General features: G+C 43.3%; 1 protein-coding gene across 1 annotated transcript in view; it reads left to right on the top strand.

The window, feature by feature from the left end:
- The window catches only part of BAIAP3 (BAI1 associated protein 3), a 564,909-nt gene that overhangs the window by 451,661 nt on the left and 100,011 nt on the right, over positions 1–13,237 (top strand). The window lies entirely within an intron of this gene.

The raw sequence follows: 13,237 nt of genomic DNA, 5'->3' as shown, positions 1-13,237 counted from the left end.
GGTCAGCGGCATTCGATACGGTCAGCCATAACATACTGCTGAGCCGTCTCACCAATCTGGGTATTAGCGGGCAAGCATACGAAAGGCTAAAGTCATTTCTGTCTGACCGTACTCAGAGAGATCAGCTGGATGAACGGATATCGGATCCGGGCTCCCTGGCCTGTGGGTACCCCAGGGCTCTGCACTATCTCCACTCTTTTTTAATATCTATCTGCAACCCCTTGTGGAGACTCTTGAGTCACATGGACTGTCAGGTCTTGAATTACGCCGATGATACTAAACTTCTTATCCGGCTTAACAACTCCCGCCAGGCCCAGGAGTCGGACAAAAAGCTGCTCAGGTTCACTGTGAACTGGATGACAGCCAATTCATTGAAAATAAATCCGGATAAGAATGAATTGCTCATCATTACAACAAGAATTAGCCCATGGTGTTATCTCTTCTGACCTCCGGAACTTGGTGTAGTTCCGATACCAGTCCTGGTTGTAAAAAGCCTGGGGCGAAAATTGACTCTGAACTATCTATGTCTTGCCAGGTTACCACGGTGGTGGGAACCTGTACTGGCTTACTTAGGCAGCTACGGAAACTCGCTCCTCTCTTGTCCACATCTTCACTACAGTCAATTGTCTCCGCCACTGTCATCTCCAGGCTGGATTACGGGAATGCCCTTTACATTGGCCTCACCCAGAAGCTTATTCGGAGCTTGCAGGTGGTGAAGAACGATGCGGCTAGGCTTATTTTTAGACTTCCTAGAAAGACACGCGTTACTCCTCTGTTACATAAACTACATTGGCTCCCCATCAAACAGAGAGCACAGTTCAAGAGTCTATGTATTGCCCACAAGGCAATCTATGGTCAGGCACCCAAGTATATAAAAGATGCTTGGAGAAATATGTTCCTGGCCGGACTCTGTGATCATCTGAGGCCTGTAGGTTAGCTCCCCCCCAGGTACATCTCTAAATACAAAGGGGGTAGAGCGTTCTCTGTTTTCCTCCCGCAGATCTGGAATGATCTGCCGGAGTACATGCGTAGGGAACTGGCTCTGCTCACCTTTAGGAAGCTTTTAAAAACTTTCCTATTTACAGAGGCGTTAACAACTGCGTAATTTCTGCCACAAACGCTGCCATTATATTTCTGCCCCAGTGACTTGCTCACTCTTCTCTAGAAGCGCTTAGAGACCTGAAGGTGATTTGCGCTATATGAAAGTCATATAACATAACATACTTTTTTCAAACGGATTTGAATTTTGATATATGGTTTTGTAGTGTATGACTTATTTCATGATCACTGTTTTTGCTCGTTAGGATGAATTGAATCGACTCACTACTTGCAGGAACTTGGTAGGAGATGAGTTTGTTTATGATAATGTGCCATAGTAGCAGCAGCGGCTGGCACAGGTAAGCGTGGTAGGCGGGGCAGGTCGCAGCAGGGCGGAAGCCGACAGATGACAGAATAGGTATTATTTATTTATTTAATTATTCTTATTCCGTCGACTGTCCCCTCCCACGCGCCCCGTCTCACCGCATTTACCTGTGCCAGCCACCGCTGGATAGTAGCAAATCTGCTAGCAATGATTAATCAAAATGCTCTCTAGTATAAGATACCAAGGTCACCAAAATGGATGAGCGACTTCTTGATAGAAATAATTCCATGACAGGGAGCCAAGAAAGCACAGGTAAGGTGCCCTGCTGTGGGATAGACTCTTGCAGAATGCATCTATTGTTCCTGAGGGATCTCAGTACTTTTTTTCTGTGGGACATTTTCTATCCTAAGAAACTCTTTGATACACATAATTTGATGCAGAATTTTGTGTCGAATTTGCAGAGCTGAGAAGCACATCTTTCAGCATTTTACCAATTTCACAATGTAGAGAAGCTGTATTTTTGTGGGAATTAATTTTACATTGGCTTGTTTCCATGATTCAATGACATAGGAATTGTGCTAAAAATAAATCTGCACACCATTTTTACAATGCTCGAGTTTTATTGCAACAGCTGCTCTGGGCTACCTTTTCCCTCAAGCAAAAAAATATTTAGGAGATGCTAAGGCTCCTGCATTCATCTGCTGCCAAAGATAGACTTGCTCCAGGATTTCACACTGTTTGCCTCTTGAGTACGCACATCAAGTGTTTGTCTTCAGGGAATATGTGTTTAACTGCTACAGGAATTTGGGTCCATGCAAGCTGTCCCACATGAAGTATTCAGTACTGCTAACATGTGCTGGAACTCAATTGTATTGGAGAGCTAATATATGGGAGAGGACTGAAATCAGTTGTGGATTATGGACTGGACTTGTGGCGGGATGCCTGACTTTCACCTTGCGGCTACCCTGCCGGGGTTATCTCACAGGGGAATACCAGGAGGGGTTCCCTAAGCAAGCGCTTAGAAACCGGTGGTGATTTGCGCTTTATAAATTCCTGTACATTTAAATTTACATTTACTTATGTGGACCGGCATTCTTCTGCAACATGTTTAGTATACATTTTTAGGGTCCCCAGAGATCTTTTCTGGCAATCTGGTCAACTTTTAGAAAGGTCAACACAGTATTCCCAATATGTATGCCAAACTTGAAATGTCTAAGTCCAGACTAAAAGAATCCCAGAAACAAACCTTAACTTGAGTTTTGAATCAGGATGGCCAGACGTCTATACATTGGATATTGCCAGTTGAACAAGAGCGCCAGCAAACTGGTCCCTGGCCCCTTGAGCCCACATAGGAATTTTTTTTCAGGTTTGTTCCAGCCAGAACGGTTTTATTTCAATTTTCAAGTTTGACCATGAACCTCTACCTGAGGTTATCATTATTTCTGGATCATAATTAAACGTAAAATTCTTTAGCAGAACCTACCTCCACGTGCACTCAACAATGCATGGTCGAAGGTTAGACAGAGCGGTATACTATGTGAGAAAGGGGATTATTATTAGTTGGGTTGACTGTAGTCCACTACAAATAATAATTTTGCTATTCTTGTGAGTTTCAATAATTTAAACTTGAACTCAACCCCTGGTAGCTATGGCACAGACCAGTCAGACTTAACTTAAGAAAATGTGTAAAGCATTGAAAAGTACCAAAACAGTATAAAGGATTGAAGTGCAACACAATAAAATGCCCACTCCATTTCTAAAGGGAAACAGCGTTTACAACGCTGTTTCCACAACGCAGTGCTATTACAACATGGTTGTTACAACAACCATGTTGTTAGTACGCAATACCTTTACATCGCAAGTCATTACAACGACTTGCTGTTGGGGGCTCAAAGGTATTGGATATAAAATCCAAGACCTTCCCTGCTGTTGCGGAAACTAGAATAGGAATAGTAAATAATACTCTTCCTAAGTCCAGCGTGCCCCCTACAGCAAGTCGTTATAATGACTTGCGATTTAAAGGTTTACATACTAACAATGTGGTTGTTGTAATGACCGTGTTGTAATAGCATGCAATGTATTCACATGCGTTGTAACATGCTATGTTCTTTTTTAACAATAGAGGGGATGATTTAATGAACAAAATGATACCAATACAGCAACAATCTCATACGCTCTCATACGGTTGTGCATGACTGGCACCTAAGCACGAGTTAAGGTCAACCATTATGGAGGGTGGGATGGATACAGAAACTGAGTTTGCCCTGGTCGGAAATTTTACTTTCTGGCTGAGCCTCTGAAATAGAAGTCAAAAATCCTCAGCAGGGACAAGACAAAAGGCTGTGGCCGAGAAGGGCTGTACGAGGCCAGATAGCCATCAGACAATGTCCCAGTGAAATCATTGATGTTTTTGCTGGAAAAGTTCAGAGTGGGAGAAATTAAAAATTCATGACCAAGGAAGGGCCTTCACTGGCAGGATACGTTTGGCACCTTTGCCTGGCGAAGACGTCTAATTTCAGATGTTGTCACTTTTTTGGAGCTCAGAGTCATTCAGTGGGGCAACGGCGAAAGTTGTAACTGAACAGGACTCCATGAGGACAAATACCTTCTCTGCAACAGATTTGCTGCTCTGGAAAAGATCTGAGGGTGAGCAACCTGATTCTTTGACCCAGAGGCAACAAACCTTCATCGGATTGACTTGATTGACAGGTTTGTTCTAGTCCACTGAAGGTCTTTGAAGCCAAATGTTTCTAAGTCCCAGGTTCTTCAGGATGTTAGAAGGAGTACACTTTGACCTACGGAACAGCACTTGGGGGTCTAAGCTCACACTAATAGAAGCCACCAGCAGGCTCCCGACCAGGTACAGTTTGAACTGGTCAGCTGGACTCTTGAGGAAAAAGGGCTTCTAGTAGCTTATTGTGTCCCTGTAGCTTAACAGGAGGTAAGCATCTGAGCATTGATGTCTTCTACATTGTCCTGGGCGCAAGGAGAAGCAGTGCCAGCCTTTCATAGGTCTCACCAGCAGGTGCAGTCCTTCTTCTGTCCTCCACAGGTCCTGTAGCATTCTGAGACGGGTGCCCAGGGGTGCCACATTTATGCCTGGAGCTAGTCTGTGGGTGCGAGTGACTCCTGGCTCTTTTCTAACCAAAAGAGAAAAATGTCCCAGAGGTAAACCTACCCACATTTGCAGCTGTTTCTGTGTGTCCTACCACAAATAATCCCACAGTGCCTCTATCTGCCTGAATCCAATATGGCAGAACCGTTCTTCCTCTGTTCAGAAATCCTGTGCCCACCCCAGATCTGTGACCAGGGAAATGAGCAGCACTTTCTCTGTGGTGAATTGGGCTTGCAGTAAATAGTTCTAAAAATCCAAAAATGTACATTGTGGCTGTTCCTTAACCGGTGATAAAAAAATTTTTAAATATATTTTAGCCCAATGCTTTCCTATGGAACAGCTAACCCTGGTCCAATGAAAATAGCTTTTGGGCTGTGTAAATGTGGGGATATGTTTTACATTGAACATTTACATGTCTTACTGTTAAATACCACGCACCTTGCCTTATTGACATTAAAACCTTCTAAAGGGTGAATACATAATATTTCAAAAGGGCTTATAATGGCTGCTCAATTTTCAGTTTTAAACCTTAGTAGTGGACATGTTTTCTTTAATATTTAGTGTGTCCTCTTTTTTTGTATGAAGCATCTAGCCCTGCACATTTACAGGGCACTGGATATTCGCTTGAAACTAGCACAAAGCAGCAACTAGCGCTGTTTTGCTTTACTTAGTGTCAAGGGGCGTTCCATTAGTGGTGCATGAGCGTTCCAATGCAACTGCCCAGGGTTTTTGATGCAAAACCCTGTCTGCTAAAAGAAAGTAGGGAGGGATTGGTATAAAAAAAGAATGCTCTTTTGAAATAGGGGCTATCAAGGAAAAATCCTTTTATTTCTCTTTTCTTTTCCAACTTTGCATGTGTGCTGCACTGTACAGCACACATACAAAACCTACAGTAGATTGACGCAAACAGCTTTGCACTATGGTGCAAAGGTGTGTGTGTGCACTTGGAAGCCTGATTGTGCACCAACCCTAAGGAGAGAAGAGGATAATGCCTTTTCTCTGCTGATTAGGTGCTGTCCTGCTTTCCTTGTAATGCAATGCAGTGTAACATTTTGAGGTGCTCCTCTGAATAGCGTTAGAATTCAGTAACTAGGCACCTTAGGTACTATTAGAAATTGGGGTTTTGTTTGCAGAGCTATGCAGCCTGTCTAAGCAGGAACCACAATCCTAGTCAGGGTAAGTCAGATACACACTTTAAATTAACCTGTGCTCACCCTCTGGTAGCTTGGCACAGAGCAGCAAGCTTAACTTAAGAGGCCATGTGTAAAGTATTTGTGCAACATTTCAAACAGTAAAACAGAGAAAACACACCAGAAAGACTCCCCACTAGTTTATACAAATACAAATACATGGGAATTGTATCAACAGAGCAAGATCAAAATGACAAAAATCCAATAAGTAGAAGTCAATATATGAGTTTTTAAAGATTAAATGTAAAAAATAAAATAGCGTTTAGAAGCAATAAGCACCTTTGGGGGTTATCTGGTTGTGCTGGAGCAGGGCAGAGTCAAGAGTTCAGGTGAATGCGATAGAGCAAGGGCCGGACACAGGAGTCATGCAAGGGCCACTGAACAAAGTACCTTGATCCTGGTCGCAACATCAAGATGCGAGGTACAGCCGAGCGATGCGTCGGGGCCAATCCTGCAGTCAGGGTGATGTACTAATTCCGAAAGCAGTGCGCTGAGCCGAGAGGCGTTGGTTCCGTAGATGATGCGCCAGGTTTCTCCACGTTGTTAAGGGTTGTGTTGATCTTCCCTCACTGCAGCTGTGGTGATGCTGCAGGTCAAATGCATCAGTTGTTTAAGGCTATGTGCTGGTTCGAGTGCAATACACCGAATCTGCTCCTGTAACAGCGACGATGTGTTAGTTCTGCTTCCCATCTGACTTCTGTCCCCACCCAAGAGACATCTGTCCACAAGGACAATAACCAACAGTGGTAAATGATAACTGTCTGTATCAGGAACCAGGCCACAGATCATCCAAGGATCTATGACATCTGAAAGTTTTCAGTGTGAGGGTCACAAGCCCCAGGTGACTTGCCCCCTTTTTCCACTCTTACTCCAACCAGTTCAGGTGTGGTATCCTGAAACTGGTTGTTCAACCCAGGATCTGTAATCTCAGCCAAAACTTGTGCCTGGCAAGCCAAGACTTCCAGGGGAGTGCAACTACCCCCTTCCACAAGGGGAACACATTCTGCATGTGTTGTGCAAGAGTCTGCCTGGTTCAGGTCCCCAGCACTCTGTACCTGTGAGAGTGCATGCCCCCCAGCTGCAAGTGGTCTCACCAGGTCAGTATTGGGGTGCTATGATCTCAGAGTTGGCAACCCCTGACCTACATGTCCTCCCACTGTGGACTGTTTTCACCTCCTGCCCCTCCATCTGGACCTATGATTCCTCTGCTGTGGAGTGGTACCCCCAGAAACTAAAACATGTATGGTACCTTTGGCGGCTGCCCTCCCCAGCTCTCCTAACACTGTGGCAATCCCATAATTGTATGGTCTCCTGGTACAGACCAGACTCCCCTGCTTGTGCTCCCTCTGGAAACATTCCAAGCTCTGGGGCTGGGAATAGGGTACCCTGGGCTTCTGCCCACCCCACCACTCATCCTAGTTTTAGAAGAGACATGGTACCCTCCCCCCCCCCTTACTACACTGGGACCTGTCTGGGTCCCTGTGTACCTCCCCTTCATTGTGATGGGAAAATATGAGACACCCTCCTTAGGATCACTCCATAATGCCTCCTGACACACACTGGTACTTACCCTGAGGTCTGACTCCTTTGTAAGTTCCCTGGGGTCAGAGAACTCACAATCAACCAGGTGCTGGCATAGCTCAGAAAAATAGTGACTGAACATATGCTCACTAGCCATCAAATTGTCAGTCCCTCATACCTCACTACCCTTCACCAACCCATCCAGTGCCTTGCAGAAGTACCCCACGAAATCCTCCCAGGACTGGTGAGACTCTTTCTGAATGCCTCCATATGTCAGCTCCTCAATACTCCTCAGGGGTCGTGTGCACCTCTAGAGGGACCTCATATGCCCCAAACCACACCTCTATGTCACCCCCTTCCTTGAAGTCAGACACCAAGTCCTTGGGCATGTGGATTCTTTGTTTACCACTGAAAACTGTAGTATTGCTGCCACCATTTCTGCTAGACTCTACTAGCTGCTTAACTTTCAAGTCCAGATCCTTGAAGCTCAATCCATGTGCCAGCAAGATCTTTCTTTCTTCAATGGCTCTCTCAGCCTTAGCTGCCTCCATGGAAAGCTTTTCCCTTGGCTAAGGCTCTCTGAGCCACACTCCTCCTCTACTCCACCAGGGCTTTGTCAGACTCAGTACTTCTCTCCTCTGCAGTCAGTTGGACCAGCTCAGTCAGACTGGCTGTCCTTTAACTCCTCAGGAGACAGGGTGTGTGAGGAGCGACTGCTTCCTACAGTGGATCCAGCTGGGGAATCCCTCTCTTTGGGCTCCCCTCTCTCCTCTGGAGTATCTTCCAAGTAATGTTCCTTCTCCTCTTCATCCTTCTCAGGACCACTGCACTCTTGAGGTTCTGGTTTGGGATCCTCCAGGTAGTACTAAGGCTTTGCATTCTTTAGAATTCCAAAGGGATTCTCCTCCTCAGAATCCTTCCTAGAGTCTTCTGTTGTTGCTCCAGCCCAGCATTTGAACTCAAAGGCATGTAGGGCAAGCCTTAGGTCTAGTGGTCCCTTTCTTCAGGGGCAGCCCCTCTACTTGCCAAACCTTCTCAGCTCCCTCATATTGTAAGATGACAGGCAGTTGAGAATAATTTCCATTATGACAAACTCTCACAGGTGCAACAACCAAAAGAAAGAGTCCCAAGTGTGTTGAAGGTGAAGCAGTAGTAAAATTTAGAAACATTACCTATTGGGACATAAAGGAGAAAACCTTGAAATGGTCTTAGATGTAAATAGAAGTGTATATCAAATTACTGTAAGGCACTGTACAAAAACCACAAAAAGACTCCACATCAGTTCAGAAAACTAGATTATGATTTTATAAATAAAACGTGAACAAAATGACAAAAGTCCAATAATTAGAAGTCAACATATGAATTTTTAAAGATTAAATATAAAAATAGAACTTAAAAGCAATAAGGGCTATATAAATAGCACTTTTAGAAAGTTGGCCTTTTCCTGCCTTAGCCTTTTAGTGCCTGTAACCTGTCTCTGGGTCAAATTACTGGGTGTAGCTTGCAGTTGGGCTTTGTGCTTTCCTCCTAGACGAAAAGTGTTACAGCAAACAAATGATGGACGGAATGCTGACAATGCAGGGTTTGAAAGAGCAAGCACAGGCTCCAGGTATGACTGGAAGTGCAAATACTTAGAGCTCAGGACAATCCTGCCGCTTTTTAAGCATCATGATAGCAGCAACAGGTTTGGTAGGGGATTCTGGGAACCTGTGCTAGTGTCGACTGAGCAAAAGAGCAGAGATGCTGAGAAGCGGTCGGTAAGTTATATTTATTTGTCTCCTTTGTTTGTCCTCCAACCCCCCCCCCCCCCCGCCACTCTGCAGGACTGTGCCTTACTGCAATAAATGTATTTAAACTCTTAAACACTTGAATTAATCTATAATAAATTCCCTGTCCGGCTGGGCAAGGAAAAATATATTGTAGCCTATTGTGGTCTATATAGTACTAGTTTGTATTTTCTTTTTAGCTTAGGACCTTTGTTTCTTTAAATAACTGATACCCATGGTCCATAGCTACCAATTGGGTCCCCCTTGTTTCCTTAAAAACTTAAATTTAATAACAAGCATATTGGGCCTGCGCAGATAAATAATCTTTATAAAGATCCGGTGCCCCAAATCTTCCTCAAGCATATGAAAGTGTCAGCATAGCCTAACTGATCCTAGCCTGTTTGCCTCCCCACACCAGATTCAAGAGCTGTGTTTTAATTGTAGAGAAAAAGTGCTTGGTTAGGCTAATTGGTATATTACAAAAGAGATACAAAAAACGAGGGAGAATGACCATCTTGATTACTGCAATGCGGTCTGCAAGGGACAGTGGGAGGCGGGCCCATCTATCCACTTGGTTCACTAAAGTGTTGTACGCTGCTCTGTAATTTTCCCTGATGACTGTTCTGGATCTTGATGTACCCAAATCCCTAAATATTTGACAGGGTCCGTTGTCCAAATTAGATGGTATTCCATCAGGGAAGGGGGCATGCACATTTTCAGAGGAATTACCACTGATTTTTCCCACTTAACCGTGAGTCCAGAAAAAAGGCCAACTCTGATGTATTCACGAAGTACTGAGGAGCGATGAATCTGAAGCCGGACTGATCGGGCAAGACCATAGTGGGTAGTAGGGGTTGCAATTTAGTAGCTATAATTTTCGCTAATATTTTTCCGTCTAAATTGATCAGGGCAATATGATTCACATAGCGTAGGTGCCTTGTCCTTTTTAAGAAGAGTGATAATGAGAGCTTGTCTGAGGGATGGAGGTAGAATACCAGAGTCGTGAGCCTCTGCATACACCTCTAGCAAGTAAGGGGTAAGAAGGTCTGCATATTGTTTATAAGATTCAGCGGTAAACCTGTCAGGTCCCAGGCCTTGTTATTGGGCAAAGACAGAATCACCTCTTTAACATCAGATTCATCTATAGGCTGACTTAAATATACTTGATGCCCGTCTGATAGCCACACACAAGCAACATCGGCAAGAAAATCATTTAGGGCGTCTGCATCGCCTCCCCTCATGTAGTGTATAAATCTCTATAGAAGCCTCTAAACTGCTCTTCTATTTCTTGTGGCTTGTAGTGGCTGACTCTCTGAGCATCCACTGTCTTAGTAATGTGGTGATGATCAGACCTAAAGCGTAACGTGGCAACGAGCTTCCTACCAGGTCGCCCCGCTTCTCCGTAAGCCCTTGCCACATAGCGATGTGTCAAGTAGCGTGCTCCTGATTCAGCCAGCGTGTCAACATCCCCCCCCCAGATATTATGCTAAAAGGTGGGAAAGCAGTGTCATTCATTCTGGCAGACATATTTAACTATTCATTAAAGTCTGGGACTGTCCCAACAGCATGGAAACATGCCATTGTGATGGCGTTACTAAAAAAGCCATCTGCCGGCACCCTACAATATGAAAACTACCACCCGGTTTCACTCCTTCCAGGATCCGGCAAAATTCTGGATTTAGACCAGGAAGCAGCACAGAAACTGCCTTGCTTGCACATATGGAAGAACTAAGGGCTATTTTGGATCAGGGTGGGTTCGCTGCTCTGAACCTACTAGATTCTGAGTGCGTCCTTTGACACTTTCTCCCACCCTGTACTGGTCAAATGGCTGGAAGAAGCAAGCATTGCAGGAATAGCATTAAAGTGGCTTACTCCCTTCCTCCAAAATAGAACCTCCCAAGTGTCTGAAGAAGCCACACAGTCAGAAATTCATTCCCTAAAATTTGGGGTACCTCAGAGTTCCTGACTAAGCCCCACTTTGTTCACCCTGTACATCCTTCCATTGGCAGAGATCATAAAGGCATATGGATTCTCCTCGATACCCTATGCTGACGATATTCAAATAATCATCTCCCTCTCTCATCAAACTGAACGGACATCCATCTATCTCAATAACTGCCTTAAGCATGTAGTAAACAGGATGGCTGCAAGCAGTCTTACATTAAATGGGGAGAAGACGGTGGTGATGGTGGTGGGAAATAACACCACCAGGTGGATGGATATGAATTGGTCAGACTTTCTTGGCAGTCAACCCACCCCGAAAATGGGGGTCAAGGGTTTAGGCTTTTGACTCAACAGTAAGCTTCCAATGGAAACCCAAGCTAAAAAATTGGTAACAACATGTTCCGGCCTTCTCAGGACTCTGAGAAATCTATTGAGATGGCTGCATGGACCCTCGTGTAGAGTGGTGTTGTAAGGCTTAGTTATCTCATGACTTGACTATGGGAACTCCCTATACTATCAATCAGCAATCTCAGCCCTGGCAACCTTGCACTAGCTACCAGTGCTCAAAAGGATTGACTTTAAGTCACTTTGCCTTGCTTATCGAGCAATGTATTACATTTGGAGATGCTACAGTTTAGCTATAACACTTCATGTTATTTCCAACATTCCTGCTGGTTCCATGTTTTGTAGTGTCTCGCTTCTCCTGCCATTTTTATAGGAAAATCGGTCTCAGCTGTCATTAATAAGGGCTTGGGACCTCCTATTGTACTTGAAGTTGTCTGCGGTCTATCGCTGATCCCCATAGAACAAAGTCCCCACCTATCTTAAGCAGCTCATTGAACCATTACCACAGGTTAAAGACCCCAGCTCCATTCAGAGAAATGCTTGTCTAAGTAACATTTGTAGCTTCTTTACAAATATCATTTTGGAAAGAGATGTCAAAAACATCAGAACACATTTAGATATTTTGTATCAATATCCATTTACCTTACTAACATACACATCATGGCCACCACTATATATATATATATATATATATATATATATGTATATATATATATATATATATATATATATATATATATATATATCATTGAAAATACTTGTAATATATTAATACTGGTTAGATTCAAAATGGCATATAGGCGCACAATATTGTTTTGTCACAAATGTAAGTTGAAGCAAAAAAAAACCTTGTAACATGTTTCTCCCTACTGCATTAAAAGAACCTCCTTACTGTGGGGATGAAAGTAGATTCCGACTCAAATCTAAAACGTATAAGAAATTATGAAAGTTTATTCATGGATAGAGAAACTTCAGCCATTGCTCTTCCAACCGCCTCCCACCTCCAAACCAACGTTCTACGATTCCTTTACAACATTCCCAGGAGTGGACCACTAAGGTGAAAAGAGGTGATACAAAGAACATACCATATTTGCATACACACAAAACCACACTTATCTAACAGAGGAGCCACCGAGGTTTATTTGTCTGTGTACACTTTAAAAAAAAGCATAAATCTATAGTTTAAATTAAAATCTAAAGAGCTTAGGACCAGACTATGTCCCACTTGGTCACAAATACTTGTCGCACTTTGCAACCTTTTTTTTTTTTGCAACTACAATTTTTTTATGTACCAACTTATTCATGAATATCTCAGTTCCCAAAAAATGCACTCATAGCGGATCGCCATCTGACTTACCTCATTAATATTTATGAGGTAGCTCCCAAATTGCAATTTCATTTTGACTGGGGAAAAGCACAGGGGCAGTGGACTTCTAGGGCAGTTGACAACCATTCCTGTGAGTGACTTTAAATAAAGTACCCTTTCTGTTTTTTTTTAATCAGCAGGAAACAGGGCTGCTTTGAAAAAAAGCTTTCTTTTTTTTTTTTAGTTTTTTCAAAAGTTGGCCATAGTTCCCATTGGGACCCCTTCCCTTTTGTGAATTGGTTACCACTTCCTTTGAGAAGTCTGTAGCTTTAAAGTAGTTTACGACTTGGATTATGATAGCGTACTATTAATAAGTATGCTACTGAATTTCTATTTGTAAGGAACAGTCACAACACACCCTTCTTAAGCAGCTATTTGTAAATAATTTCTAAACTGATTTACTGAATCCCAAATACTTTTGTAATTTGGTAAATGGGTTTAGTACATAGGTAAAACCAGTTTTCAGTTGCAAACAGACAAGTCGCAAGGTTTGCAACGCCAAAATTATATCATACATCTAGCCCATAGTTCAATGCTTCTGATGCACAGTCTATATTTATTTTTGTAAAAGTACTAAAACTTTGGTAGACAAGTTGATATTAATGCCTTTCGACTGAGGAACCCGCT

The sequence above is a fragment of the Lissotriton vulgaris genome, chromosome 10 (genome assembly GCF_964263255.1).
Source record: "Lissotriton vulgaris chromosome 10, aLisVul1.2, whole genome shotgun sequence".
In the NCBI taxonomy this organism is placed as follows: Eukaryota; Metazoa; Chordata; class Amphibia; order Caudata; family Salamandridae; genus Lissotriton; species Lissotriton vulgaris.
Note: the sequence above shows the minus strand (reverse complement) of the source record. Positions and strands in the feature narration are given on the sequence as shown.